Source organism: Pongo abelii, chromosome 2 (assembly GCF_028885655.2).
Source record: "Pongo abelii isolate AG06213 chromosome 2, NHGRI_mPonAbe1-v2.0_pri, whole genome shotgun sequence".
Lineage (NCBI taxonomy): Eukaryota > Metazoa > Chordata > Mammalia > Primates > Hominidae > Pongo > Pongo abelii.
The window spans coordinates 129,813,297-129,835,747 of record NC_085928.1 but is presented as its reverse complement, the minus strand read 5'-3'; the positions used below and the strand labels follow the sequence as shown (position 1 = coordinate 129,835,747).

General features: G+C 38.7%; 1 protein-coding gene across 5 annotated transcripts in view; it reads left to right on the top strand.

The window, feature by feature from the left end:
* Positions 1-22,451, top strand: part of RARB (retinoic acid receptor beta) — a 779,733-nt gene that overhangs the window by 21,299 nt on the left and 735,983 nt on the right. For all 5 annotated transcript variants that reach the window (XM_024244251.3, XM_054552500.2, XM_054552498.2 and 2 more), the window contains one exon: positions 8,084-8,162. The gene's annotated coding sequence lies outside the window, so the exon portion shown is untranslated. The remainder of the gene's footprint in view (positions 1-8,083; positions 8,163-22,451) is intronic.

Genomic DNA, 22,451 nt, shown 5'->3' with positions numbered 1-22,451 from the left:
GAGTAGGAAGTGCTTTCTGAATGATAAATGTTCCTTGCTATTACTCCTGATAGGGGCAGATTTTCAACTGGGTAATGTGAGGTTCTGGGTCTTTGGGTTAGACCTGAGAGCCTGTGCTAAAGTTAATAACCTAGCCAATAGGAATCACCTGAGGGACTGTTCAAATGCAGATTCTGATCAGTAGGTCAAGGATGAGGCCTGAAATTCTGCATTTTTAACAAGTTTGCAGAGGATGCTGATGCTGCCAGTCTGTAGGCCATAATTTGAGGAGCAAGGAACTACATCAGCAGATATTCTAAAACAAAACAGGGAAGCAAGTACTCATTAGCAAACCTTCTGTGTCAAACAGGTCAAATAATGAATCCTAAGGGAACGAAGTTATCCTTTCTGAAATGTTGATCATTTCAAGCCAGTGTTTAGATTATCTCCAAGGCAGGGAAGAATTAGCTTTGAGAAAGCAGAATGGTCGTTTAAATGACAAAGGGTAGATCAGATGAAGTCATATTGGAGACAGGAGAGGGCATGGGTAGGTTAAGAGGTTGTGGCCAGGCCTGGCGTGGTGGCTCATGCCTGTAATCCCAGCACTTTGGGAGGGGGAGAATTGCTTGAGCTCAGGAGTTGGAGACCAGGCTGGGCAGCATGATGAGACCCTGCCTTTACAAAATATAAAAAGTTAGCTGGGCATGGTGGTGTGCACCTGTAGTCTCAGCTACCAGGGAGGCTGTAGTGGGAGAATGGCTTGATTCTGGGGAAGTCAAGGCTGCAGTGAGCTGTGATTATACCACTGCACTGCACTCCAGCCTAGGTGACAGAGTGAGACTTTGCCCCCCCACAAAAAAAAAAAAAAAAAAAAGGAAATTGTGGCCCGATTAGGTGATAAGTTAAAGATTTTCAGCTGAAGCAGTTCCATCCAGTGACTTTGGCCGCCATTCTGCCAGCAGCCTATCCATAATGGAATACATGCTAGACGAAACATCGATACTCTTCAGTCACAGGCGGGACTCCAGAAGAAACTGGCAATAAATGTTTTTTAAGCACTCAAACATAAACAGCAGTTGTCAGAATTTACATCTTTTGATGGTAGCAAATGATTTAGTAGAGTTAATAAAAACCATTCAGCATTTTCATTGCTATGAAGTATGTTTCATTTGAGTTTTGATTGTCATAAATATCTTGCTGGTTAAATCCTGAGTCAAAACTACAGCTTTGGGATTTGACATGTTCAGAGAAAATTTTGAGATGAAATTGTTCATTAGAATTTCAGTATAGTTTCTTCAAAGGAAAATCTGTAATCATTAGAAAGAACTGAATTTATTGTTTATTCCTCTTTTTAATGACATTAGTAGAAATATCTCGGCCATGAGTACTAAACGGAAGCCCATGCTTGTATTTCAAATATGTCTTGACTTTTGCATAAATAACTCTTACATTCACGTTTTGTGGCATTGAATTCAGATTTTGCAACCTGCTTGTTGGAATTCCATGGGGAAATTTTAAGTTTTCTGAACCTAATTTTTTTGTTTATAAACTATAGATGATATCTCATTTTGTTAGTGACGGGTTAACAGTAATATATTTAAAAGACATTACATACAGCAGGCCCCCAATAAATGTTGGATGTATTTTTATATTTGTGGGACAAATCTGAAAGCACTGTTTCGCACATTTCTACATTAAGAGTGAACCATATGTGGCTAAGTAAAAAAGATAGACAAAAACAAATGTTTGAGAGACTGTGGCTCCACACTGAACCCACCTAACAAATCGGAAACTCTGGAGGTCCAGTGATTGTGGAGTCACTGGAATCCTCATGCACTGCTGGTGGGATTACAAAATGATACAGCCACTTTGGAAAACAGTTTGACATTTAAAAAAAGTTAAACATAGATTGACTTTATGACCCAGGATTTCTATTTCTAGGAATCTACCCAAGGAAAATGAAACTATGTCCACATAAAGGCTTGTACATAAATATTTATGGTAGCATTATTCATAATAGCCCAACAAAAAAAATAAATGTCCACTGAATGGTGAATAAACAAATTGTGATATATCTATACAATTAATTGTTTGGCAACAAAAATGAATGAAGTACTGATATGTGCTACAACATAGATGATCCTTAAAAACCATCTTCCTAACTGAAAGGATCCAGACACAAACGACAACAAATAGTGTGATTCCATTTATACGGAATTCTCAAAAAAGGCAAATCTACAGATACAGAAAGTAAATTAGTGTTTGGGGCTGGTGGTGGGTAACTACAAATTGGCCCAGGGTTGTTTTTTGGGGGGTTGCGGTGATGATGGAAATGTTCTAAAATTAGTGGTGACAGCTGCAGAACTCTAAATTTACTAAAAGCCTTTGAACTGTACATTTTATACAGGTGAATTGTATGGTATATAAACTATATCTCAATAATGCTGCTTTTAAAATAATGAACTGGCTGGGCATGGTGGCTCACGCCTGTAATCCCAGCACTTTGGGAGGCCGAGACGGGTGGATCATGAGGTCGGGGGATTGAGACTATCGTGGTTAACACGGTGAAACCCTGTCTTTACTTTAAAAAAAAAAAAAAAAAAAAAAAAATTAGCCAGGCATGGTGGCAGGCACCTGTAGTCCCAGCTACTCGGGAGGCTGAGGCAGGAGCATGGTGTGGACCCGGGAGGCGGAGCTTGCAGTGAGCCCAGATCGCGCCACTGCACTCCAGCCTGGGTGACAGAGTGAGACTCTATCTTAAAATAATAATAATAATAAAATAATGAACTGTATCTTTATAGATTTTGATTATTTCTATGTCAATTCTCACTGTTGTAAAATAAAGACAACTAGTGAAATACTTTTTACGGCTAAAATGTGTTGGGTTCTTTGAGCCATCGTGAATGTTTCAGCTTTTTCAGTTCAGTAGAGAAGACTCTGGTTTTCAGAACAGCAAGCTTTACCCTGAAACTAGTAGCCTGCAGGCACCAGCAGAAGATACTAACATCTGAACACAATAGAAAGTCCAGTCAAATGTTAAATGCAAATCAATAACACTGGCTGATGATTCCACATGAGTAAAAAGAGATTTGTAAGATGGAGTGTCTTCACTTTAGCCATTAAACTTCTCATTCACCAGTTCTTCATTAAATGCCTGTCTTAAACAGGGCCATTGAATCTAAGATATCAGACATGTTTGAATTATGGAGATCACCTGCTTCATTGTTGGCTTTGGGCACAGGATAAAAGGAACTGAATTTAATATTCCCCCAGAAAATGATGTAAGGAGAGGTAATTGGCAGCACCTGGAAGATACCATCTTAAAATGGACAGCTGCCAGAGATGTGGTTATGGAAGTGCAAGTACATTCAAGACACACCGATTCCCAATTATGTTACAATGCTAGAGACCTCACTCAAGGATCAGATTGAAGAACTAAGTGTGTGTGTGTGAATAAATTCTCTGGGCTTTTTGAAAATGGGAATTGTGTGACAGCTGGTTGTAGGGTCGTGTAGTTTCATCATAAATAGAGAATGCAGAGACTTGCATTTGACAGTTTGTTTCTTTTGTACAGAGCTTACTGTGGGGATGTAATTTGAGCGTCCCCTCAGGCAGATTGTTAGGCCTGCCAGGGCAAACATGCAAAGTCTCCTTCAACTTCTTTGGTTGGTAGTAAATGAGCTGAGGGGTCAACAGGACTAGAAGGCATCTGAAATTTTCTGCTCAAACAACTCATTTCTCAATGTGTAATCCAAGAATCCTTGGTGTCAGAATCATCATGTGAGTGCATGGTGTAGTGGTGCTGTTATTAACAATTAGAAACTTGAGTGACTATACTATACCACATTCTATTGCTGGGGAAAGGAGTAAAGAGACCACGATTCCTGCTTTGTGGAGCTTTCCTTCTGCAATTGTTTTCCAAGTGTTGGCCCTAGACCAATAGCATTTCCTTCACCTGGGTACTTAGTAGTAATGTAAATTTTCAGGCTCCACACTGAACCCACCTAACAAATCAGAAACTCTGGAGGTGCAATCTAATGATACGACTTTTAATAAGCCCTCCTCTTCTTGAGGCATAGTAGCATTTAAGAAGCATTCATCCAGGACAAGGTTACTCAACTTCTTCACTACTGTCCTGTGTATTGTAGGATATTTAGTAGCATTCCTGGCCCCTATTCTCAAGATGCCAGGTGGCTCCCCCACTCCAGCTGTACCAATAAAAAATGTCTCCAAATATTATGAAATGTTCCCTGGGGGCAAAATCATCCCTAGATGACAACTAGTGCCTTATGGCAAGGCTGCTCAAAATGATCTGCTTACTGGCACCACTAGCACGACCTCAATCAAATCTCTGGGGCTAGAAAGGAGGAATCTGTGTTTTCAAAAGCACTTCTGGTAATTCTGATGCTGCTAAGGTTTGAGAATTACCATCCTAGCAGAGACAGGCAAGAAACCGTTAGATGGGTACATATAAGTAAATCACTCCAAGTGATGAGTATGCTACACGTCAGATTTGTAAGATGGAGTGTTTTCACTTTGTCCATTAAATTTCATATTTCAGAAGGACTGGGAAGATAGGAAAGAAGGTCAGGGCGCTCTGTGGGAAGGCTGTAATTTTAAATAATGTGGTCATAGAAGGTCTCACTGAGAAGGTGATCTGAGACAGAAGGAAGTGAAGCAGTAAGTCAGATAAGGGGAAGAATACTTTGGGCATGGAGAAGGAAAAACAGCAAAGGTCCTGGGGCAAGTGTATGTCTGGTGGGTTCAGAGGGCAGTGAGTCGGCCACAGCAACACAATAGAAAGGCATGGCAGGAAAATAGTTGGAAAAGAGATGAAAAATAATGAATTAACTTACCTCGTTGCAGACTTGACTTCTGTATGTACTGGCTATGTGTCTTTTAGTATATGCTGTGATCTTTTTGGACCTCAGCTTTCTTTTGTATACCTGTTCCCTATAGGCCTTCTCTGAGAAATAAACATGATCAAATGATAAACTTTTGAGAGGGAATATAGTACATATTTAAATTCTAAACTTCCGGCACTTAGTACATTACATTGATCATAAGACATAATCAATACATGTTATATGGATTGTTTAAAAAAATTTGAACAGAAAAATCAAGACCTACCACAGCAGATTCTCTGTCTCAGCCTTCCAGATGGAAACTGGAAATCTGCATTTTTTTTTTTTTTTTTTTTTGAGACGGAGTCTTGCTCTGTCGCCCAGGCTGGACGGAGTGCAGTGTTGCGATCTCGGCTCACTACGAGCTCCGCGTCCCGGGTTCACGCCATTCTCCTGCCTCAGCCTCCTGAGTAGCTGGGACTACAGGCCCCTGCCACCACGCACAGCTAATTTTTATATTTTTGGTAGAGACGGGGTTTAACTGTGTTAGCCAGGATGGTCTCGATCTCCTGACCTTGTGATCCGCCAGCCTCGGTCTCCCAAAGTGCTGGGATTACAGGCGTGAACCACCGCGCCCGGCCTGAAATCTGCATTTACGACAAGTTTTCCTAGGTGACTCTTGAATATATACAATATTTTGAGTATCTTCATTCTTATATAAATGTACCATGATCCCTTTTAAATTATTTGAAATGCCCTAGCAGTGGAATTTTGCAGGGATAAAAATTCATATGAGGCTCTAAGACCTTCCCCAAAATGAGCCAGGTTTTAGACCTACCATGGCATGCTTGGGGATTATAGTGAGGGTTTTGTCACTTTGTGGCAAGGCTTCCTGGATTGAATATTCAGGGGACTCCTTAGAGGAAGCCAATCAATAGTATTAAGGACTAGAAACATGTCCTGACCCACTGCATGATAAAAGTAACTCTGAGGTAGATATGGTATTATGTCCACCATGGTTACCTTGAAATTAAAGTTATCCAAGGCAAAAGATTCCTTATACTGTATCTAACTATCTAAGTTTTCTTTTGCTTTGCACTCAACACCTCTCTCCTGATTCATTGACTTATGTCGTTATGCTTTGGTAACTAAATAACCTTGAACTTCTGTAGCTTCTATCCTCCTAAATGTTTGGTGTTTGGGGCCATTTTCAATCCTTAAAAATAAACCATTCTTCAACATGTTACTCTCTGGTTATTTTGCTCAACCTTATTTGCCTTAGGGAAACAAAAAGATTAAATCTTACCAGGTCTTGAAGCTACAACAATTTGAACTGCTAGATTTTTCTGCCTTAATTTCCCCTCTGTGAGTTCAAGAGGTCAGACATAGTCTGAGGCAATACTTAAGGAGTCTGTATCTCGAAAAAGCAATTGGATTAAGTTGCTTGAATCTGTCTCCTCTTTTCACATTGAAATGATGGGGGTGGGGGGATGGAGGAGTGTCAAGATGAGCTTTCAATTGATTTATTTGGTAGAGAAAATGAACCAAAGCTGAAGAGAAAATGCCTTCTCATTATTGAGTTGCTAAGCTACACCTGATAGTTCATGTTGTGGTCCATGACTGGAGCTGGAAGCACCAAAACAGTTTTTATTCCTTTAATTCACTAATAAATTAATTACACTCATTAGTAAGATTCATACACAAGCAATCTAAAGAAGTTAAAAAAAAATCAAGGATGTTGCCATTTATACCAAACTGGACTATCATTCTTTTTAAAATTTCTCGTTGCAGGCCTTTGCAACATTTATACTTCACACCCCTCATTCCTCAGATGGGAGAACTGAGAGGCCTAACGGTTCTGGAGTCTGTTCCAAAGTTTTTAAGTATTTCTATCTTTCAAGATTAGATGCAACACTCACTAAACTTTTCCCCCACTGCTCATTCACCCAGAAACATTTTGAATTAAAGATGTTTCTAGGGTCGTCAGGTAAAATTCAGAATGCCTAGCTAAATTTGAATTTTTGATACAAAACAAATATATTTTTTAGCATAATTATGTCCCCAGTACAAATATGTCTCAAATATTACATGGTAGATACACATATACTAAAGATGTATTTGCTGTTTACCTGAAATTCAAATTCAACTCAGCATCCTGTATTTTTACTTGTAAATTCTGCCAACACTAGTTACTCCTCTTTAACTAATGCTGTTTCGACTTCAGTGCAGTAGCTCACACCTGTAATCCCACCACTTTGGGAGACCAATGCGGGTGGATCATTGAGCCTAGGAGTTCAAGACCAGGCTGGGGAACATAGTGAGACCCCTGTCTCTACAAAAAAAACAAAACAAAACAAAAAATAGCTTGAAGTGGTGGCATGTGCCTGTGGTTCCAGCTACTTGGGAGGCTGAGATGGAAGGATAGTCTGAATCCAGGAGTTTGAAGTCACAGTGAGCTGTTATTATGCTACTGCACTCCAGCTTGAGCAACAGAGCAGCAAGTTCCTGTCTCCCCGCCCCTCAACCAAAAAGGAATATTTTGTTGTAATGGTTAAATTTTAATCGAAGAGGATCTCTGAGGCAAGTTATTTAGCTTCCCTAGCAGGAGGAAATTAAGAAAACTAAATTATATTCTTTGAATAAAAGACAATTTAGAACCTAAGACTTTGCTTTCTTAAAAAATGTTAGGATTGGAAACTATTGTCATATTTCCCTAAAATTGCTGACGTAGTAATTGGGGGTGTCTCTCAGTAGACCCTAGAACTTATTTTATTATGTAAAAAGTGATGAAACCAAGAAGATTACAACATTTTTTTTTTCTTCTTATAAATCTTCACAGGCCTGAATTATAGCAGAACTTCTATCCAGTCTACTTTTAATTTGCTATTGGGTCAAAGGTCCATGCTAGTAGGATGTGCACTATAATTAACGATTGCCATCTGTGTGAATTCTTTTGTATTTAAAGCACATGAGCCCGCCCCTGAGCCCAGTTAATATGAAGCACTGAACCAAGATGGTTGTACCCTATCATGTGATTCCCTCCTTGTGAACGGGTACAGCTTCAGTGAAGAAGTTTCAGTTTGGCTTAAGATTTAGCAAAAGAACTTGGTAGTCTCCTCATTTCAAGACGGTTAACTATGTCACATCATGGAAAGGAGGTATTGTGAAGAAGCAGGCAAAGATTTTGAATAATCTACTTTAATTTCTTTTTCTGCATTGTGATGTTTAAGACTGCTGAATGAAGACCATTGTTTTTGCAGAATCCTGAACATCATCATAAAAAGACAGTCACCAGTCCTGCTCTTCTGGAGAATTGTTCTCACAAACTGCAGCAAGGAGGTACGTTCAGGTTTAGTCCTTTTAAGTTCCTTAATACTCTTTGGGAGGCCGAGGCAGTTGGATCATTTGAGGTCAGGAGTTCGAGACCAGCCTGGCCAACATGGTGTAACCCCGTCCCTATTAAAAATACAATAATTAGCTGGGCATGGTGGCACTTGCCTGTAGTCCCAGCCACTTGGGAGGTTGAGGCAGGAGAATCGCTTGAACTGGGGAAGTGGAGGTTGCGGTGAGCTGAGATCATGCCACTGCACTTCAGCCTGGATGACAGAGCAAGACTCTGTCTCAAAAAAAAGTTCCTTAATACTCTTATTAGAAGCTATGGTCAGTAATTCCCTTTGTAATCAGCCCTACCTGGTTTTTAGAGTGCTTATTCCAGTTAATCAGTTCAACTCAAGGCAACAGTTCCTTGCCAGGAAGAGCTGAGAGAAAAGAATTGAGCTGATGTCTTCCTCTATATTGCAATGTCTCTTGAAACAAGGTGGTTCTGGGAGCTTGAGAGTTTTGCTTTTGTTTGAGGTTGGGGAGAGAGTTGTGATTGAGAAAGTGGGAATGGATTCAGGGGGTGGAACTTCGTTTTAGAGCCATGCGATGAAATGTGAACTGCGTTTTTGGCACAACTCTCATATAGGTGTAACAAATAGTTAAGCATTAGAATGCCTTCAGGTGCCATGTTATTGTACTCACCTGGAAGTTAAACAGACTCTTCTAAAGCAGCTCTCTTGCTTTAGAAGATTTTGGTCTCAAACCTCTGTATTCTGGTGTTTCTAAATGTGGTAATCTTTCTGGTTTAGTATGTTTTGCAAAATCCCAAACTCAACCAATATAATCAGTATGCTTTGCTTAGTCATTAAGGTTTTCCAGGGTAAAATATGCAAAGATATTAAAATCTGAAGTGTAAGTTTTATATACTTTGCGCACTTGGAAGTTTATATCATATGTCTGCAAACATTTTCTGTAAAGGACCAGACAGTAAATATTTTAGGCTTTTTGTGGGCCATATGGTCTCTGTCACATGACTCAATTCTGCCATTGTAGCAATAAAGCAGCCCTAGATAAGATGCAAAGGAGTATGGTATGTTCCAATAAAACTTTATTTGCAGACACTGAAATTTAAATTCTATATTATTCTCAGGTGTTGTAAAATATATTTTCCTTGCTATTTCTTTTCCAGCTCAAAGGTTGGGAATAAAAACAAAAAAAAAATGGGTGGAAGGATGGATTTGGTCTACAGTTTGTAGTTTGCTGACCTACCTCTAGATCAATAAAACAAGTCAAGTTCTGTGAACCTCCACTTGGTTTGTGATGCTGCAAGGATCTTGTATTATGTTCATGTTAAACTAATCGTTTCCCAAAATGAACGGGGCCCATGTCAGAAGGGTTAGTGCCTCTTGCGGGTAGGCATCATATCTTTAGCTGCCCATTGTGGAAAAAGGGAGCAGTGGCAAATATTGAAATCACCTGGTGCATCTTGGGTATTGATTCTGATTGTTCTAGGAATAAACCTTTTGCATTTGGGACATTCTACCTTCCCAGCCAGTAACCTCCCAACCTCTCTCACCCTCCCTCAGCCTTCTTTTAGTTCTTCAGCCAGTTAACAGGACATAAGAGAGTTGTCAGCTTGGTTGCTGCTTTTCAACAGGTCATTTGGCAGAAGGTTTATTTACATTCTGTTTTTATTGCTTCTCTGTGATTAAAGGGGTTCCTTTCAAACACACGGCAAGAGTCGTTTGACCATAGCTATTCCTCAGTGTAGGCAAACTCAAGTATAGAAAACAAACAAACCCATCCACTGCTGCTCCCTCTTACTCTCTATACACACATAAATAAATAATTTGAGGCATGATGATTGAAGAAAAAAATCCTTTACAGAAGAGAGCATTGCGTGCAGTCTTTAAATTTCTTCTAAATCATTGCAAGCTTTTTCTAAATAGAGTACCCCTAAGTATGTGGAAATTGAGATTATTTAAAAAGGAAAGCATAACTTGTGTCAGGTGATAATGTGCTGTGTGACATTAGGTACAGAGAGGTGAGGTAACTTATCTGAGTCACTTTGTAAAAAGAGGAACTTGAACTACATGAACTCAAGGGGCTTCTTGTATACTAATGACTTAGTATACAAGTAAACTTGCTACTCAGGTTTGTTTGCTAGGAGCAATAGACTATACCATGTAGCCTAGGTTTGTATATTTCGTGAAACTTACACAATGACAAAATCACCTATTGATGCATTTCTCAGAAGGTATCCCCTTCATTAGGGGATACATGACTGTCTTATATTTGGCAAGTATAGTTGACCACTGAGGGTTTTCACTTGTGAATTCAACCACCACCAATGGAAAACATTTGGTGGGGGCGGGCGGTATCTGTACTGAATGTATATAGGCTTTTCCGGTCATTATTCCCTAAATAGTATAGTATAACTACTATTTACATGGCATTACATTGTATTATGTATAAGTAATCTAGAGCTGACTTAAAGTATATGGGGAAATGTACATAGATTATATGCAAATACTATGTCATTTTATAAAGAGACTTAGCATCATGAATTTTGGTATCTTCAGGGAGCCCTGAATCAGTCCTCTATGGTACCAAAGGACAACTGTGTTTATTTTATACCTTCATTAATACAGAGAGGTGGTTCCCAAATGTCTTAGTGTAAGAACACTTCCATATTCCTAGAAAAAAATCATCAAGGACCTCAAAGATCTATGTATATAGTTATGCCTATTGATATTTACCATATTAGAAACTAAGAGAAAATGATTTACTGATTTATTAAAATAATAAACTTATTCTTGTTAACATAAATAACTTTTTATAAAAAAAAAAACTTTCCCGAAGCAAAAAAGTTAATGAGAAGCATGGCAGTTTTCCCCCACAGTTTTGTTGGTCTTTCCAGTGTCTGGCTTAATAGATAGCTGGGTTCACGTACCTGCTTCTGCATTCAAGCTGTAGTGATATTACACGTCATGTAGCCTCTGGAAAACTGCACTGTAACTGATGAAAGGATGAGCGTGAAAAAGACAAGTGACATTTTAGTGTTACTAGCAAAGTAGCTTTGACTTGTTGGATGCCCTGCAGGGACCACCAGGGCTCCCTGGATCACAGTTTAAGAACCACTGGTAGGGCAGTAAACCATGGACAAGGTATGTATAATTCCTTCCATGTAAGTGGATTAGCTGTCCTACTGACCAGGCACAAACTTCTCACTGTGACTGCACTTTCGAAGTTGCGGCCTAAAGATGGTTATCAAATGACCACCTTTTAAAATCTGTAAGCTGACATTTCCAATGGTAGCACTACTACCTATGTATAAGACACACTGCTCTTGACAACTTTACATGGTATGGCTGGAAATATGAAAAATGAAGGAAAGAACTGCTGCTGCTGACCCACATTGCCATCAGGTGTGGGTTTGGTTTTTCACTCTTGTTATAGATTCATACTCGTAGAATTTTGATTCATCAGTCATCAAGTGTTTGAGTGCTATTAAAGTCTATAGTGATTAAAAAGTATAAGGTAGTGAATTACATGATTTTTCATCTTCAAGGAACGAATGTCCAAAGAGGTGGGTGAATTTTTCAAGATTACATGTTGAGGAAGTACAGTCATCCCTCCTTATCCATGTTTTTGCTTTCCACAGTTCTGGTTACCCATGATTAACAGGTCTGAAAATATAAGATAGGAAATCCTAGAAATAATTCATAGGTTTCCAATTGCCTGCCATTCTTAGTATCACAATAAAATCTCTGGCTCTCCTGCTTTGTCCCACCTGGGATGTGAATCTTCCTTTGTCTAGCGTATCCATGCTATATATTCTACGAGTCTGGTAGTCACTTAGCAGTCATTTCAATTATAGGTTACAAAAACATAGCATATATAGGGTTTATATATCTACAGTTTCAAGTATCCACTGGGGGTCTTAGAACGTATGCCCCATGTATAAGGAGGGGGCTACTCTACTAAACCTGAGGTAGAAATAAGATATCATCTTTATATTATACTGTACTATATCTATGGTACCTGCCCTTGGGCAGCCTAGAGTTATAAACCAAATGTAATAATCAACTAAATTTATAGAGCATGGATTCCAAAGCAGGCCATTCAGTTACATAGACTCACAGAGGCTGGGGTCAGCTGAGAGAAATACTGGGGCTTTAGTGGGAATTGTGAGGCAAACTTGGAAGTACTGGGAGGACTTGGTTGGAAACAATAATGCAGAAGAAATAATGTGGGGAAAGGCACAGAGGCAGAGATGGCCAGAAAGGAGAATAGCCCCATTAACACAGAGCATGTGCTGAAGAATAAGGAAAGAGGAGGCTGACTGATGGGGTGATGGCAGCCATACCCTGTCCAAATCAGGAGCATCCATTTTTAGATGTCTCATCTAACTGGGACTGCAGACAAATGGCTTGTGAAAAGAGTCATACTAGCAGAGCTTTACAAGGATTCCACCTAAGATTTTGGCCATTTAACTTCATGGATGAAGCAACCGAGCTAACCAGCCACAGATGTTTTGTTTATAACCAGAAGAATTCATGTGAGCTTGGTGATGACAATTCCCTGTCTATAAAATGCTGATAGTTAAACAGTGATACTGTGTGAAGCACTTGGAGTCTCTATCTTGAGAGGCAGTTCTTAAGTGTAATGGTTTAATGGTCATTTAGCATGATGGGCCTTTGGAGTGTAATATCATTTGCCTGCCAGTTAAAATGAACACTTCTCTGTGGGAAGTCAAAGATCATGTCAGCGTAACCTGGATTAGGGGAAGGAAAGCATCAAGAAGTGAATGCCAAAATAGAAAGCAGGGAATAAGATTTCTTGTACGCCTGGCCTGTTCATAAATCCAATTTAATTAGAGAACACCACTAATTTTCACTGACTAGGGGAGGGGGAAATTTTCTATGAAGCAACAAGTTTGATTTTTTTTTTTTTAAAGAAATGCTGCTTTATCTTCACTTTCCTCCTGTCATTAGACTAACACTTTTCTAATCTTATTTGATAACCTCCTACTTCACTGATAAAATCGAGATTATGAAAATAAAGAAGCTGAATTTGTTGCCCACCCAGAAACTTCTATATCTATGTTTCCATTCCTCCTGCCCATGTGTGAGGATGGAGGCATGCCTTCTCCTGTTCAAGGCCCGCTCCTCCCTGAGGCTCTTGGCGCCACCCTATCTCAATGTCCTACCAATCTCCATTCTTCATTAACCCTGACTTGTATATTTTCAATCTGTCTCTGCCCATGAATGTGATTTTCTGCCCTAGGCTTAGAAATGTAGACAAGTTTCACTAACTTTTGCTCCTCTATCCTTTTGCTGCACTTGCACTGAGCTTACTTGTTTCACCCATACACTGAACTGTGAGCATGCACACAGTCACTGATGTTCTGATTGCAGGCATGATGGCATTCAAGTTGTATAACACGGCAGGGGCTGGAACTGTTTGTATCCAGGTACTGTCCTCCTCTGATGTCAGACACACCATCCATCCTTTGCTGTGTTTATCTTGTCAACCTGGTTACTTGTTCTTTTCCTTTGCCATGCAGTGTTGTTCCTTTGAGTTTTTTCTTCCTTTGCTGTCCAGTGTTGGTAGGCCTCTGGATACCTCCCTGGCTCTCTTCCTTTCTTAGACTCCATGTGTTGCTGGGGCAATGTTGTTTGCACAATGCCATTTTAATAAGCACCTTATTCTGTCTTCTGAATCTATACTTCCAGCCCTGCTGTTTCCTTCGAGTTCAGAACCAGGTGTTCAACTCAGACTCACTATCTCATATCCATACTTAGTTTACTCTTCAACCTTGTTCTTCTTTATTGCTAGTCTCAGCTCCTGGCATCAAACTCCACAAACTATGGCTGGTAGGCCCAAATCCAGCCTGCTAATGTTTTGTGAATGATTTTTTGGAATATGGCCACAGCTATTATTATTATTATTTTTTTTTTTTGCTAATTTTTTTTTCTTTTTATTATTATTATTATTATTATACTTTAGGCTCTATGGTACATGTGCTCAATGTGCAGGTAAGTTACATATGTATACATGTGCCATGCTGGTGCGCTGCACCCACCAACTCGTCATCTAGCATTAGGTATATCTCCCAATGCTATCCCTCCCCCCTCCCCCCACCCCACAACAGTCCCCGAAGTGTGATGTTCCCCTTCCTATGTCCATGTGTTCTCATTGTTCAATTCCCACCTATGAGTGAGAATATGCGGTGTTTGGTTTTTTGTTCTTGCAATAGTTTACTGAGAATGATGATTTCCAATTTCATCCATGTCCCTACAAAGGACGTGAACTCATCATTTTTTATGGCTGCATAGTATTCCATGGTGTATATGTGCCACATTTTCTTAATCCAGTCTATCATTGTTGGACATTTGGGTTGGTTCCAAGTCTTTGCTATTGTGAATAATGCCGCAATAAACATACGTGTGCATGTGTCTTTATAGCAGCATGATTTATAGTCCTTTGGGTATATACCCAGTAATGGGATGGCTGGGTCGAATGGAATTTCTAGTTCTAGATCCCTGAGGAATCGCCACACTGACTTCCACAAGGGTTGAACTAGTTTACAGTCCCACCAACAGTGTAAAAGTGTTCCTATTTCTCCACATCCTCCCCAGCACCTGTTGTTTCCTGACTTTTTAATGATTGCCATTCTAACTGGTGTGAGATGGTATCTCATTGTGGTTTTGATTTGCATTTCTCTGATGGCCAGTGATGGTGAGCATTTTTTCATGTGTTTTTTGGCTGCATAAATGTCTTCTTTTGAGAAGTGTCTGTTCATATCCTTCGCCCACTTTTTGATGGGGTTGTTTGTTTTTTTCTTGTAAATTTGTTTGAGTTCATTGTAGATTCTGGATATTAGCCCTTTGTCAGATGAGTAGGTTGCGAAAATTTTCTCCCATTTTGTAGGTTGCCTATTCACTCTGATGGTAGTTTCCTTTGCTGTGCAGAAGCTCTTGAGTTTAATTAGATCCCATTTGTCAATTTTGGCTTTTGTTGCCATTGCTTTTGGTGTTTTAGACATGAAGTCCTTGCCCAGGCCTATGTCCTGAATGGTATTGCCTAGGTTTTCTTCTAGAGTTTTTATGGTTTTAGGTCTAACATTTAAGTCTTTAATCCATCTTGAATTGATTTTTGTATAAGGTGTAAGGAAGGGATCCAGTTTCAGCTTTCTACATATGGCTAGCCAGTTTTCCCAGCACCATTTACTAAATAGGGAATCCTTTCCCCATTTCTTGTTTTTGTCAGGTTTGTCAAAGATCAGATAGTTGTAGATATGTGGCATTATTTCTGACGGCTCTGTTCTGTTCCATTGATCTATATCTCTGTTTTGGTACCAGTACCATGCTGTTTTGGTTACTGTAGACTTGTAGTATAGTTTGAAGTCAGGTAGTGTGATGCCTCCAGCTTTGTTCTTTTGGCTTAGGATTGACTTGGCGATGCGGGCTCTTTTTTGGTTCCATATGAACTTTAAAGTAGTTTTTTCCAATTCTGTGAAGAAAGTCATTGGTAACTTGATGGGGATGGCATTGAATCTGTAAATTACCTTGGGAAGGATGGCCATTTTCATGATATTGATTCTTCCTACCCATGAGCATGGAATGTTCTTCCATTTGTTTGTATCCTCTTTTATTTCCTTGAGCAGTGGTTTGTAGTTCTCCTTGAGGAGGTCCTTCACATCCCTTGTAAGTTGGATTCCTAAGTATTTTATTCTCTTTGAAGCAATTGTGAATGGGAGTTCACTCATGATTTGGCTCTCTGTTTGTCTGTTATTGATGTATAAGAATGCTTGTGATTTTTGTACATTGATTTTGTATCCTGAGACTTTGCTGAAGTTGCTTATCAGCTTAAGGAGATTGGGCTGAGACAATGGGATTTTCTAGATATACAATCATGTCATCTGCAAACAGGGACAATTTGACTTCCTCTTTTCCTAATTGAATACCCTTGATTTCCTTCTCTTGCCTAATTGCCCTGGCCAAACACAGCTATTATTTTTAAAGTACTTTTGTGCTCTAAAAAAGATCATGTTGCCTGCAAAGACTAAAAAATTTACTATCCATCTTTTAGAAAAAATTTTTGCCAACCTCTATCCCAGAACATCAAAAGCATTTGGAAGGTGTGTGAAAACACAAATTGCTAGGTACTATTTCTAAAGTTTTTGATTCAAGTTATTTGCATTTGTAATAACTTTCCAGGTAATGCTAGTCAAGGAACTACACTTTGAAGACTCTTGTTCACAATTGTATTGTCATTCGCTTTCCTCTCCTAAATAGGTATTAAATCTCTCGTCTCCATCGAATCTGTTCTCTTCAGTGCTGCCAAAAGGTTTTTTCAGAAATACATGTCTGCCTATTACATGACAAGTTCTGAGGGTCCCTTCATTACCTTCAGATAATATTCATCAACTTGAATAAATTATAGGCCCTAATAAAAGGTTGAGGACCACAGTAGTATATGCATGAACTATAGGAGTCCCTTAGTATACAAGAGGAATTTGTTCCAGGACTTCCTTTGTATACCGAAATTTACGTGCACTCAAGTCTCACAGTTGGCCCTGTACACTTGCATATGCAATGTTTTCCATCCAAGCTGAAAAAAATATACGTGTAAGTGGATGCTTGCAGTTTGACAGTTGCTCGAGGGTCAACTGTATTTTTTTATGCCAAGCATCTTCAGCATTGACTCATTGAATCCTCACAATACCCAGTGTAGTAGAAACTTCTGTTTTCCCCATTTTCCAGATGAGCAAATCTAACTTCAGTAACAATGTCATGTAACAGGAAGGCTGTGAAATCAGAATTCGAACCCAAGCAGTCTGGTTCCAGAGACCGTGCTTTACTGAGTCTCACATAGCACTCTTCCACCTCTCTGTCCTGTGGTGATTTTCTTGTATTTATTATAACTTAATACGTACAAATGTAAACCTAGATATATTTTTCTATGCTAATAGAACTATAAAACCAAAGTGAATACAAACACAATTTGAGTAAAATCTAAATTAACATTAGATTGATATGACACATCACTGTGGTCTTACTGAATATTGTCTATTGCAGCATGAATGGTGTTGATTTGCTACAGTGAGGTTATTGTGGCTTTGACCTAATTGTGCAGCCTGAGACATGTTGGGTCAGTTATTACATTTTTTTCAAACACTTGTGAAACTTTCATTTTTATACCATAATATAATGACATTTGGCCTGAATGTGCCACACAAATATTAAGTTGACCTCTTTCCCCCTAATTAAGCTATTTCTAGGTAGTACAACTTAATCCACACAATCAAAAGTAAAACATTGGTCCTGAATGCCACAGGGATTCTGGATTTTAAGGCGGTTAGCTGCGGACCCCAATCTGAGGAATGCTGGCCCCAGGATGAAGTCTAACTCCTAGGCTGATGTTCAATTCCCTTCACACCTGATCCTGCCAACCTCTCATTTCATCTCTTACCATTCTCTTATGCTTTCCATTTTACCAGTCCTAAGGGCTTGTAATTCCGGGAACTGTCTCATCCCCCCACGCTTTTGCACATACCATTTCTCTGAGTGACCACCTTTTCCAGTCCTCAAGCCCACACCTCGAATCCACTCTATTCTCAACTCCTCTTCATCCTTTAAAATTCTACTTTAGCATAGAAGCCTCATAAACTATTTAAACTGACATGTATACAGGGAAAGAAGCTAATGACCCATTGTAACACAAGGCAAGGCACTCTGGATTTTCTCATGTACCCATGGTTCCAGATGAATTCCAGCATGTTGCACAGCATGGTTTAAGAAACAGGCTTCGTGGGGGGAATGGGAAAATTGACAAAGCCAGAATCAGCAAGAGAAGGGAAGATGTGAGCTCCCAACCTCCCCTCACCTGCCGAGGGGCTTCCAGGTCATAGTTATCTGCAGGCCTCACAGTATGTGGGTTTGTCTTCCAAATGCAAGTATTCTTTCCTTCTTGCTTTTCAGTTTGTAACTGCCCAATGAGTTCTTCTTGCCCACTGCCCAGATAGAGCTGATTTATCACATCAGGAGAATTGAAATAAAGAATTTTACACATGTAGAGCTGGTTAAAGGGGAGAGCAGGGTTTTATTATTCAAGTCAACCTCCCCAAGGATTTGGAAGCTAGGGTTTTTCAAGGATAGTTTGGGGGGAGAAAGGGAGAGTGACTAGGCAGTGGATGCTTGCTGATGATTGGCTGGGGGTGCAATCACAGGGGTGTGGGAAATGGTCTTCATCTGGTGGGGTTACAGGAGGGTCTGGAGGTCCAAGTGGAGCCGTTGGTCATCAGATATGCAAAAAACCTGAAAAGGCATCTCAAAAGGCCAAGCTTAGGTTCTACAATAGTGATGTTATCTGTAGGAGTAATTGGGGAAGTTTATATTTTGTGACCTCTGGAATTATGGCTGGCAATTGTTTATGTCTACACCTTAGCAGAATTCATGTTTCTCTCATCCTCCTAGTCTGGTGGTCTCTCATTAGCCTTACAAAGGTGGTTAAGTTTTGGGGAGGGGCTATTATCATTTAAAACTATAAACTAAATATCTCCCAAAGTTAGTTTGGCCAAGCCCAGGAATAAATAAGGGCAGTTTGAAGGCTGAAGGCAAGATGGGAGTTGGTTAAATGAGATCTTTCACTGCCACCATTTTCTCACTATTAATAATTTTTGCAAAGGCAGCCTCACTTTTCTAGGAAAAGCTTGAGGGAGGAAACTTCTTAGTGGAAAACAAGTCAGGCCAGCTTGGCACCAAGCGGACTCGATTTTGAAGTAATGATTGTTCATATAGTTGTCTCAGAAACCCTTGCTGCCTAGCACCTGGACACCTTAAAGCCCAGTGGAAATTATTTACCCTTCTGTAGGGGAGGGAGCCTTTGGTCTCATGGGAAGCAAACTTTGGGTGCAGGCCCCTTTCCTGGCAGAAGTGGCGAGTGTGCTCAGTGTTGAAGCAACTCAGAAGGAGACCTCAGGGTCATTTTTGTATATACTTGCTCATGCCTCTATCCTCTTCTTGTTCAGGTCCTGCCAGATTTTTAGCGGTCCATTAAGTTGAAAAATCAGCTTTGGAAATTCTCTTAAGAAAAGCCCACAAAAACAACAAAAGGAAATGGTAGATACTTGGGAAACTTTCATTGACTGCCATTGAGTTCAAGTCAACCATAGGCAGATTTCAAGTCGAGTGTGAAATGATTCCCCATTGAGATAAAAGTGCTCACTGAGATAACAGATGCCCATATTGAAGTGATCAGGGTTGGAGATGATTCATCCTTATTAAGGAAAATGCAATTCCATATCTCTGGACGGGTTGCAGAAAAAACGGGGCTTGATATCCGAGTTGTAAGAACTATCTGTGAAATTACAATAATTTTCCTGGGGCTGTGTTAGCACTTACACTTCAATCTTTTTAATGTAGGTTCAATAAAACAGTATGAAATGCATGTGTTACATGTGGGTGTTAGCCTGTTTTAAAATCTGTCCAGATGCTATTGTCTGGATATAGAAAATCTAGGTTTTAGAGATCAAAATAATTAATACACAACAAGAATAGAAGGCACCTCAGAAACACACCTGTACAAATGATGCCAAACTTACTTAGTATTTAATCCATTTATAAGGCTGATAAGGCTTTTAAAAAGTGAATTCTTTTCAAAATACTTTATATATTAACTCTGTTGTGGCTACTTTCCATTTCTATTTTTGTGAAACAAGAACTCAATACTCTTGTAAACAAACAACAACAACAAAATATGTTAAGGCTCCTTAACCATCTGAATGAACTCCTCCTCTTGGCCAAGAGCATCCCAAAGTTAACCTGAAAAATGTAGTTCAGGCCATGATGGGAAGGTGGGTGGGGTTGGACATGCCTCATTATACCCTCTTCCCTTTTGGAATTACTTGGTATAACAGACTCTTTAAGTATAATAAGAAACATTTACAATCTATTCTCTCTGAATCCTGCTACCTGGCGACTTCACTTGTGTGAGAAAACCTTGGTCTCCACAACCCGTTATCTTAACCCAGACATTCCTAAGTCATAGACAATAACTTTTTGAATCAATTGCTAACAGAAAATCTTTATCTACCCATGACCTGGAAGCCCCACCCTGCCACTTCCAGATGTCCTGCCTTTCTGGGCCAAACCAATGTACACTTTATATGTATTTAATTTATGTCTCATGTTTCCCTAAAATGTATAAAATTAAGCTTTACTCTGACCACCTTGGGCACATGTTCTCAGGATCTTCTGAGGGCCATGTCAAAGGCCTTTGGTGACTCATGTTTGGCTCAGAATAAATCTCTTCAAATATTTTAGAGTTTGACTCTTTTCATCAACACCCTTCATGTTATCTCTCTCTCATCCAGGAAACTCAGAATAATTCTCAATAAGGTATAGTCTCTTATTTATGTATGATGTTATTTTAAATGTCTTACACAGAATACACAATTAAAATCACTAATTGCAACTAAAGTCTTCATGTATGAGATTTTTCATAATGTGTCTTAAGTTGGTTTACAAATCTGGTCAACTTTAGTATTTGTGTATAATATTTTGATGTATTGGAAAAAGATTTTAAAGGAAGTACAATCAGCATATTTCTAGAGTGTAGAATTTATGGTTTTCACATAAATGTAAAATTAAGACAAATCAAATTATGCTTCCTGATTTATAGAAAATTAAAACACTTATTTTCTTTTGATTCAATAATTGTAACAAGCTTGATGTGTAAAATATAAAAAATAGAGTAAAACTCTGAAGGAGAGAATGAACCCCTTCACAAAACTAGCTTTACAAAATGCATATACATATGAATTATTCCCTCCCCAATTAGAATCATATTGTAAATTGACAGTTCTATAAATTTCTTGTCATTATTCTTTGGAATTGTGATGTTTAAATATCTGCATAATACTTCATCATACAGACATAGTGTAGCATATTCATTCTCTTTTGTTAGACCTTAAAATATTTTTAAATTTTTTGCATTTTATAAATAAGCAGTAAACATAATTGTATTTCTGTTTATCCTCTCTTCCTGACAGAACTTTAGCAACACTCTTGAATTTTGTGTTAATCATTCCCTGGTTTATCATTCTGTTATTTGTGTGCAAGCTGAAACAATAGATTGTGTATGAGTATTCCAGTTGTTTTATATGTTCATCAGCCTTTTATATTGTGAAACTTCATTTTTCCGTACTTAGTATGGAAAATCTCATTTTAGTTTTAGTTGGCATTTACTAATTTACTAATTAGGTTGTATATCACTTCGTGTTCAGTGAACATTTATGCTGCATTTTTCCGTGAAACACCTGTGATATTTTTCTCTTGATTTCTAAAAGTTCTTTGTATATCCTGGAGACTAATCTTTGTTAATTACTTGTGTTGCAAATATCTTCTCCCAGTTTGAAGCATGTCTTCTAACTATCTTTATGGTGTCTTTTGATGAATACAGTTTATTAATTTTAATGCATTCTAATTTATTTTCTTTTATGACCGATCTCTTAAAAATAGAAGTATTGTTTTCTTATGAACATCTTTAAATCTTGTCTTTCACATAATTCATTTGGAATTGATGTCTGTAACTGATGTGAAGGTAGGGATTCTATTTTTCCATAATAGGAAAACTAATTGTTCTAACACTATTTTATAGTCCAAACTTATCTCACTAATAGTGTTTCTGTCATAAGTCAAATTTCTGTATGTATTTTTCTGGGCTCTTAGTTATGTTTTATTTTTTATAAATTTATATCAACACTGCTTTGTTTAATATTTCTTTATACTAAGTCTTGATTTCTGGCAGTTTAAGCCTTCTATCTATAGAATTAATTTTTATATCCAGAAACTTTAGAAACTAATTATGTTAATCATTTGATTGTAGCATTTTGGGGATCATATTATCTGTGATCCTTGTTCTCTTTCACTCATTTTGCCCTGCATGTATGTGTTTGGTGGAGGTGTGGATGAGTACTTTTTACTGCACTGATTAAGAACTCTAGTACACTTAAAATATGTGTACATAATAGGTACATATATTTATAGGATGCGTGCAATGTTTCTATATAGGCATACAATGTGTGATAATCACATTGGGGTAATTGGGAGATCCATCACCTCAAGCGTTTGTCAATTCTTTGGGTAAAGAACATTCTAATTCCCTTCTTTTCATTGTCTTAAAATATACAGTACATTATTGTTGATTATAGTAACCCTGTTGTGCTTTTAAATACTAGATCTTATTCTATCTAACTATATTTTTGAACCTCCTCACTCCCTTTCCCATCCTCTGGTA